Source organism: Parasteatoda tepidariorum, chromosome 8 (genome assembly GCF_982258835.1).
Source record: "Parasteatoda tepidariorum strain Cologne lab strain chromosome 8, Ptep-v5.0, whole genome shotgun sequence".
In the NCBI taxonomy this organism is placed as follows: domain Eukaryota; kingdom Metazoa; phylum Arthropoda; class Arachnida; order Araneae; family Theridiidae; genus Parasteatoda; species Parasteatoda tepidariorum.
The window spans coordinates 106627878-106637592 of record NC_141762.1 but is presented as its reverse complement, the minus strand read 5'-3'; the positions used below and the strand labels follow the sequence as shown (position 1 = coordinate 106637592).

Below are 9715 nucleotides of genomic sequence, written 5' to 3'. Positions count from 1 at the left end.
CACTGTTTTTTAACTTTTAAAATCAATATATATTTTTAAAAAAGATCAGTTGATTTGAATCAATGATTTTTTTCAAAAAATCATTTAATTTAAATCAACGAACCCTGGTTTTTATGGCTATCAAAATGGACCATGGGATCCAAAATAAAACAACAAAAAAATCTCATCTTGTCTGTTTTCTTGTAAATATTGAAAAGGTAAATAAATTAAATAAAATGTGCATAAAAATTATTCTGACTGCAATTATTATAATTTACCATTTCTTCAAAATATGAATACTAGCTCTGTCAATCAACTAAATAATTTTGTTTTTCCTTTTTTAAGCGCAACACATTCTATTTTTAAGACCTATAAGTTTAACATGATTAAGAAAACGCTAGACTTAAAACTGCTTTAATGTTCTTGAATTTTCCACTTTTCTTTCTTTCTTTTTTTTTTGCAATTTAGAGTTTTATAAATATATTTATTTTAATCATAATTTCTACTGTAATCAATGTTTTAGATAGTTATTCTATTTTTTTTAATGTATCTTTCATCTCAGAAATTCAGATCAATTCAATTTCATAGTAAAAAAAAAATTATTTTAATTTAGCAAAAAGTTCTTTGACTTATATTTCTTTAAAAGTTCGGCTACAATTTAAAATGTTCAAATATATCCCTAAAACTTAATCTCATTTGTGATTGTTTTAACGTTGTAGGAATACATGACATAATATTATGCTTTTATAAATTTTATATCTCATCAAAAATTTTAACAGACAAAATATTCTTTTCAAAATAAAACTATATATTTAAGACACTATACCTATTAGATTTAAGTAACTTTACTTTTACTTTAATGTATTTAAAGAAATAACTTCTGCATATTTTTCAATTGAGAGTATTCACAAAGGGGACATACGTGATCAATGAAATGTGATACATGAGACTTTATATATACAAGTATAATACTTTATATGTTTTCATTTTTACATATTTAGTATTGTTATAAATAATGTATCGATCAACAGTCTCTCAGCAAAATATTTTAATAAGTTAAAAATATCAACAAAATTTAAAGTACTTTAACATAATCTTTGAAACAGTACTTAGTCGAAATAGCATTGATTGTATATAACTACATTGCCATACTATAAGTGTTTTTTTATCAAACTTAAGAACAATTTTAAAACTTTTAATCCTTTACTGCGCATTTTGACTTTACAATTTGAATTGGATTTTTTCATATGCACTGCATATGAAAAAATCCAATTCGATTTGTCGAATTGGATTTCGACAAATCGTCGAATTTTTCGTCGATTGACAAATGGTCGATTTTTTTCATATGCACCGCATATGAAAAAATCGACCGCAGGCCTCCTATTTTTCATACTTTTCTTATTATTTCCACATCCCTTTTTTTTCCTGTTATTTCCTACTTTTTCTTGTCCAATTTATTATTTTTCTTTGTTATATATCTGTTATTTGTTATATTTATTATGTTTCTTATATATCTGTTGTTAAAAGTATCTTGCAAATAGCCATAAAAAATTCTGCCTCAGGGTTAATAATAGTTGTAAAATTTGATACATGATAGAACATTAAAGAAAATCTAATTTTTTTTTAACATAAAGAAAAATTTCCTTGCCAAAATAACTTTTTTTAGAAACAATTTTATGTGAAATGAATGTAATTTTAAATTTTATAAAATAATAGTTTTTAATCTAAGAAAATTTTATTTATAAAGTGCAAAATTTGTCAAAAACAATTTTTTGATAAATTTTTTTTTAATCTTTTAATTGGTGTTTTTAAAATTTATATTGGCTATGTAGGGGAGTAGATATATTTTGTGATTTAAATTAATATTCATGAAAATTTATTAAATGATTTTAAAGTAAATTTTTTATTTGTGTTTCAACACTCCTATTTTTTTAAAAAGATCCACCTATTTTCCTTACTATTTTCTGAAAATTTTGGCTGCTGTCCCTGTATATGTATAAACCTCTAATTGCTCTAACCTCTCATAAACTTGCATATCCCAATAAAATAAACTATATAGAAAATACCAGTTTGGGTTCTAACATTACTAATTTGAAATCCCCTTATCTAAATTCAGTAAGATAAAGCACTTGCCTAAATGCAACAAAAAATTTGGTCCCCAGTGTTATTCTTCTATTTTAAAAGAATGCGTGATGGAAGTGTAAGAGCTGTAATAATTTTCTTAAATACTATGAAGTGTTTAAATTAATCCTTATATATTAATATTTTTCAAAAGAATGTATAAAATTTCATTTGAATAAATATTTAGTTACTTTAAATTGTGGCTCAAAGGGTCAATTGTTAAATTCATGTAGTTACTTATTGTTTTTTCAGCACCTTTTTTTCAAGTGTTTACTTTTCATTTTCAGTCAAAGCAATGGGGTGGGCTTACCTAATTATTATCAATTTGTACAGTTTTGAGTCGTTTCTATGATATAATTCAATTCATAATCGTAGAATAAATTTTCAGTATTTCATATATTATAATAGTAATTAAACATAAAATACAAAAATATGAAAGTTTAAAACATAAAATTGATGATATTTTTTTAAAAATGCTATTTTATAAAAAATGTTTTGGAAAAAAAGAAGAAATAATCATTTAGTCAAAAAAAAAAAAAAAATGGAAACAAAATAAATAATAACAATACATAGCTGCCATTGATCAGGCTTGCCAACTAATTATAGTCAAAATTTACCACAGACAAATTTCTCCATTAATTTTACTGTCAAAAAAAGTAACTTTTCAATTATAGCATCGATTTTAACATATTTAGTCTTGTAAAAATATTACAAAAGTGTAATGATAAACAAAATAAGCTCAACACATGGTTTTAGATGTGAACCTTGTGCTAAAATGACATTTATGTTGCTCCTCGAGCTTACCTGATGAAACAGATCAACTAAATTTTAGATGTGAATTATCTTCATCGAAGCCGACGCTTTACATCCGGCGTTCAGTACTATTTCATATTGTTTTACAACGCATGGTTTTAGCCCTCTGGTGGAAAAGACTATAAAACAAAACTTACAACTGTTACTTTTCTCAACAACTGAAATTTAGAATAGTATGATTAAGAAAAATATGTGAACTGTTTGCAATTTAAAATTAATATTGAAATGCACAGGTTTAAAATTTTCTACTATGAAAAGTTTTCGGAACTTCAGTGCTCAAAAAAGTATACAAAAACTAGACGTTAAGAACGTATCCAATGAGCGAGCATCGGATTGTGAAGCAATCCGAAATGAACTGCGAAAGCAGTTTCGGGGGTTGGCGAGCGCCAGCGAGCAGGGCGCGAAGCCTCCTAGTTTCAGATAATACGTTGCAAGTATGAGAACATTTTTCTATGATTACGAGATAAAAACTGGACATAACATATTTCCGGTAGACACGTAGATTGATGGAGAAATCTGTATTTTTTTTGTTACAAAATAAGCGAATTTAATAACCAGATTTTTTTTTTTTTTTTTTGCACCAGAGTTACATTAGAGCAATGATTATCTTGCTTAAGTGCGCTTTGTTTTGTTATTTTGGCGTTAAATTCTGCATTTCATTCGTCTGTAACTACATTACAAATTAACACTACCTATCAAATGAAATGAAGCAAAAAGTATATAACTGGATAAATAAACATCTCCAGATCACATATATCATGAACCGCATATGCATTACATGTATTAGCTCAGAGAGTTGGATGAATAATGTCACTTAGATAATAGTCTATTTTTTTTTCTTCATAAATAAAGATGCTTAAATATTCATTAAAACATCATATTAATATGCTTAAAAGTTTCCGGGAACTTCATTGCTCATTTTACTCTTTGTTATGAAGAGAAGGTGAAGAAGCCTATAATCTATTCTGGGATGGATTGCTTCCAATAATTGTAATAAAGCAAAATCATCTAATGCCGACCAAGATGAGACTCTCTACCAAATTGACATTCGGTCCGAAAAAGTACTAAAAATAACGACAACCAAATGGTCTATCCAAATTAAAAATCTTTTCATCACAGAAGACTATAATTCATACCTCCCAAATTTCTCCAAATCCCAAATTTCAAAACTGTAAACATTGTGGCATATGCTAACATAATTTTTATTTTAAATGACTAAGTTTGAAATGCACGTTTTAGTAACAAAAGCATACTATCTATCATATTTTTGAGTGTATATTTTGTATTTTTTCTAATGACTGCTGTGATATGTTTAAAGGTATAATATATTTAAATTTTAAGATTTTGCATAAAAATTATTCTGTCTATGTACACAAACATCAAAGTGATGGTAAATGAATAAATTATGTTTGAATATTGATCTGGATCTGTTTATTTTTTGTTAATATTTCCAAGTTATGTCATTATTTTTACATTTCTTAAGTAACTTCAAATTTATTATTTCCATACGCCAGTGTAATTAATATTGGAATGTTTCCTTAATTAGAGATTGAGATTGACCTATTCAATATTTGCCTACTCCTTTGTATAAAGTTTTATTTGTGAAAGTAATATTTTCATTTTTAAATAATTTCAAAATACAATTATGAGAATTTGCTTCAGCCTAAAATTAAAATTCTCTTTAAAACATTAGTGGTACTAACTCTATAGCATCTGTTGGTTCTTTAACGAATGAAATGTAAAAAATAATTTCAATTTTACTTAAATCCACTGGAAGAAAGTAAAACTTTAATGATGAAAGATAATATTTTTAAAGCACTATAAAGCAGAGAAAGTTAGCATCATTATTAAACTATTATAAAAAAAGAGAATATAATTTATGTCAAATTCGCATAAATCAAATTATGATTTAATTATTTAAATCCATAGAATAAAAAATAATATATATATATATATATATATATATATATATATATATATATATATATATATATATATATATATATATATATATATATATTACATAACATTTAAATAAAAAATACTTTTTTTAAAAATTTTTAAAGATTTAAATTATAATTTGATTTATATAAAATTGATTTAAATTATCTTCCTTTTTTTATAAATATACTGATGCTTACTTTTTCGCGCTTTAAGAACAGTTAATAATGGTGCAATCTTACCCTGATTTTTAGCACTTTAAAAATACCTAATAATGGTGCAAACTTCTTCGCTTTTGGTTCCCTACAAAATACCAAATCATGGTGCAAATGAAAGCTCTAATATATAGCAAAACTTAACACCAATTTATGTAGCCAGCAAATGAATACCAATGTTTAGCGCAGCATACCTCGAAATTTTTTACAGAGCAGCTATGTATGATTGCTTTAGGATATTAATTTTCGATCAATAATACATGAATGAAGAAAACGAAGCCTTTATTTAAAATATTAAGTTTCTTTTTTTTCATCGTTGATATAAATAAAATAATTATACACGTATTTTTAAAATTAGGCTGTATATAGTCCTTTTTCTACAGATTTACCTAAATTATTTTATGTTGTTTTACTTGACAATTGTAATTATGTTAGAAGTTATTTTACGGTGTAAAAGCACTAAAATGCTTATACCGTTCTGAATATTTTTTTTTAACATTATAGGAGGATATATTGAATATTTTTAAAGAATAAAAAAAGTTGTGAGCTTAGAATTGGCTTCATTAGTAATGGCTTCATTAGTAAGATGCATATACTAGTGCCAATTTACTGTAAATCATTATCCTAAATTTATCCTATTGCATATATAATCATATGTGAACCATCTAAGAGCAAATAACATGATTTGTTTTAAATTTTTTTGCAATTTTTTTTATTTTTGTTTCAACGAAATAAATATTCTATTATTGTTTTTTGTTAATAAGCTAAAATTTTTACATGAATCAAATGCTCTAAATTTTTATTACATGTTTTTATATTATTTAAAAAGTAAGGCATTAATTTTTATATTTTATTTATTTGTGACAATCATGCATATGGAAGGCTACTGCAAAAATTCACTAATTTTCTACTAATATTGTAAAGAACAAATTTTATGCTTTATATAGGAAGTGGATTGTTACTCGGAAGGACAAAATATTCTTTAAAAAAATTATTCTGTGTGTTTTTCAAAATTAATCTATTATCTTTAGATTTTTGAGTTGAAGTTATTGGAATAAAATTATTAAATAATTGAAGAATGGAATTTTTTTTCACAATATATATATATATATATATATATATATATATATATATATATATATATATATATATATATATATATAAAACATTAAAACTCTCTCGTTTTCATAAAATGTCTTTGGTAAAGTGTAGAAATTCTATTTTGAGACTTCAGGGCTGAAAACATACCATTGAAATATAATTAGATTTATATTTCAAAGAAGGAGTTATTTTTAGAATCTTGTTCCTCTTTCACTTCCATATTAGGAAGCATTAAATTATTTTCCATAATGCGTAGAGTTACAAGAGATGTACGACTTGAGCCTGTTTACATCATTCTCTGTTAGTATTTAATGCGGGAACGATTGTTTTCGCATGTCTATTTTCAGATATGATTGTTATCAGACAGAGGCTTCACAGCCAACACTCAATTCTCTTTATTGTACCAATGCCAATTAATCTCAGTTTTTCACCATTACATCAGATGAAGGAGTGAGATGGCTGCTTCGCAGGCAGGTACTCTACTGCAATACCTATCAAGTCAAGTTTCGCATGTCTCTTCCTGAATAACGTGTTCCATAAAAGATCTGCCGGAACCCTCCAGAGTTTTATCCACACCCCCTCCCTTGTGGAGTGGGGATGTGAACTGTTATAACCACCAGCCTACCTTTCAATAAACCTTTTGAGAACGTTTATGGTTTACGACTGAATCATTTAAGCTGAATACAGCAATGATAACAAGGATGTAGTCCTGTTATATATATATAAATTGAAAAACTAATTAAATATATTAGTTAATTATTCATTCGCCAAAATACTGAAGCTATAAAGCATTTTTTATAAAAGAGTTGTAAAGTTTGGAAGATTGTTGTGCTGTAGTTTTCCATAGTTACCACCTTAAATATCGATTTAAAAATTTTTGCCAAAAGAAGTAACCATACCATATATGCATATTGGTGGACTCACATTATTATTTAAGCGATGAAGAAAGAAAACATACGATAAAAATTGTCGAATCAAAAGTAAGATAAAAAACATCAAAACCAGTACCTGATTGCACTAGGAGGAGTTTCTAAATCACATTCAAACCACTCATTCTTTCCTACGGCATTCAAAAATGTTTTGAATTTTCAGTTAGCACCATCTTCAATTTTGATAGATTTTTTCTCTTTTCTGAAATATTAGTTACGTTAACGTTGTATACTATTTTGTTTAAAGTTTAAGAAGAATTCTAGTAAAAAATACATAAAGGGTAATCGTTATAGAATAATCTGCATGCGTAATTGTTTGTTAATTAATTTTGAAAAGTGTTCTGTAATTGCCACTCTTAATATATGTTTTGAAATCCTTGTCAACATTGAAGTAAAAAAAAAAAACGAATTAATGCTCGTCAATAAATAGTTTAGTGAAAAAAGAATTAAAATGCACTATCCAAGCCCAGCGAATCACTTTAAAAAGGAAAGTGAGGTTAAAAGCATCTAAACCAGTTTGATTGCCAAGGAAAATGGAGAGGGGCTGAACAGTGATTTTCGTGAATATTTCCAACTTTTATCAGACAATCAAACTGGCTTTGCTGTTTTTATTTTTCTGTCTTCGCAAGAAATTCGAAAAAGCTTGATGATGCATTTCTTTATTCTCCAAATATTAAATTATCTCCCAATTAAGAGTAATTTGCATCTCTCAATTCATTAAGTTATTTTGTTTTTACGTTTGACAAGGCTGGCAAAAATCCCTATACTAAAGGTGGTTAGTACAAACACCCAGTATATAATTTTTTTTAACAATTTATTTTAGATTTCAGGTTTTTTAAGTTCATATACAGCCTCTGTTGCAATCGGAAATTCTGTCAGAGGACAGAAAAGCGTCGTCTATGATTTTGAACTAACTCGTCAAATACCTCGTGTTACCTGATTTCAAGGCTTTTATAATATTTCCTGTATAATTGTTGTATACTGAAACTGTTAATTAATTTCACTTTATTGTTTAATACCTTTTATAAAACTACAAGGCCTCCTGAAATTTTTATAATAAAAGACACTGAAAAGCTAAGACATTTAATTATATATGCAAAAGTATCCCATTTTTACACTAATAGAGAGGTTATGGAATAATTAATTTTGTTGAACTTTTTTTTTAAATTTAGATTTGAGTGAAGTTAACCAGCAAATAGGCAAATGGAAATTGTTTCGTTATAGTTTATTATAATCTACCAACCTTGTTTGGTTAAGTAATAAATTCATAAGTAATAAGTTAAAAATTTTCACTGGCATGAATAAATAAAATTAAAATAATAAAATATAAAAACCAAATCTTTTACTGGAAAAGCTATTCTTTTAAAATGTTAGAAATTACTAATAGAATTTATATGGAGTTCAAATATTCTGATTGTGATCATTTTTAAAAATAATTTATTCTTTAAAAAGAACACGGGGGGGGGGGGACAAAATCCTTTTGCGCAAAGGATAATTTGTGCAGGATGCTTTTAAGGAGTGCGTTTAGCAAGCAATCCTTTTCTATATCTTAGGAAAGTTAGAATCTCCAATTAGTAATTTAAAAAAAAACTGTTGCATGACTGGTGTCCAAAATTTGAAAATTACAATGTATAAAACAGTTAAGAAAAATAAGGATTGAACTTTCAACTTACAGTCTTTCAATAGCAACAATTCCTTGTATTCTGCTTCAAGAAAAAGAGTCAGGCAATGTTTTAATCTGGCAGCTGAGTCAAACTTTCACTTCTCTGTCGGATATTTGAAAGTTGAAATATAATAAATTAGTTTTTTCTGATTACAGGAAAAGTGGAAATAAATTAAATAGAAAATGTAAAGTGAATATTTGAATCTTTCTTAAAGCAAAGGACTGAAAACGGGATGATACTGAAAATGACATAGGAGAGAAAAAATTTGAAGGAAATTCAATGAAGTGCCGTGAAACATTTTAGATGATCATTACATGTCCACAAAATTAGCTTTGACTAAATCAATTTTCAGCCAATTTCTTATTTGGAAACTTAAATCTCGAATTTCGCACTCAAATGTTTACCCGTTGTTATAGGAACCACCCAGAAATATTCAAATCAAAGTTTACCTTAATTCTTACCTAGAAAGAGGAAGTTTCAATTTCTCTTCCAGAAATTACCTCATTGAACAAAATTGTCATTTTAACGAAAATTCATCTCTTTACCCCAACAACCAAAATTAGGTTTTAGAAAAAAATAAGCGAAAGATAACTTTTGCTTTAGAAATTTGGAATACTTCATTCAAATAAAACCCCATCAGTAAAAAAAAGTATGGGCAAAGCAAATTTCAGCTAATTTATCACATAAAAACTGTTATATTTTGCCAAAAATTGTAGAAAACTTTTAGCGCAACAAAAATTTCATTACATGCTCATGGGTTTTGATATGCTAACTAGCTTCCAACATTCCGTGATGAAAATACTACTTTAATACTATGAAGATGATTAACCATTATCTCCTTCCCGAAAAGGTGGCAACAACTTTATACCAAAGTGAATCACTCTTGGTACTTAAGTGTTTTTCTACACAAAGAATCAAAGATAGTTTCTAAAAATAGTAAATCACCAAAAAT

The 9715-nt window shown here is 26.6% G+C and overlaps 1 protein-coding gene across 1 annotated transcript in view; it reads right to left on the bottom strand.

Moving 5' to 3' along the window:
• Positions 1-2679: 2679 nt before the first annotated feature.
• Positions 2680-9715, bottom strand: part of LOC139425034 (histone deacetylase 7-like) — a 29180-nt gene continuing 22144 nt past the window's right edge. Inside the window, exons 10-12 of the mRNA XM_087169604.1 lie at positions 8773-8865; positions 7179-7301; positions 2680-3032 (exon numbers count right to left, since the gene is read on the bottom strand). The gene's annotated coding sequence lies outside the window, so the exon portion shown is untranslated. The remainder of the gene's footprint in view (positions 3033-7178; positions 7302-8772; positions 8866-9715) is intronic.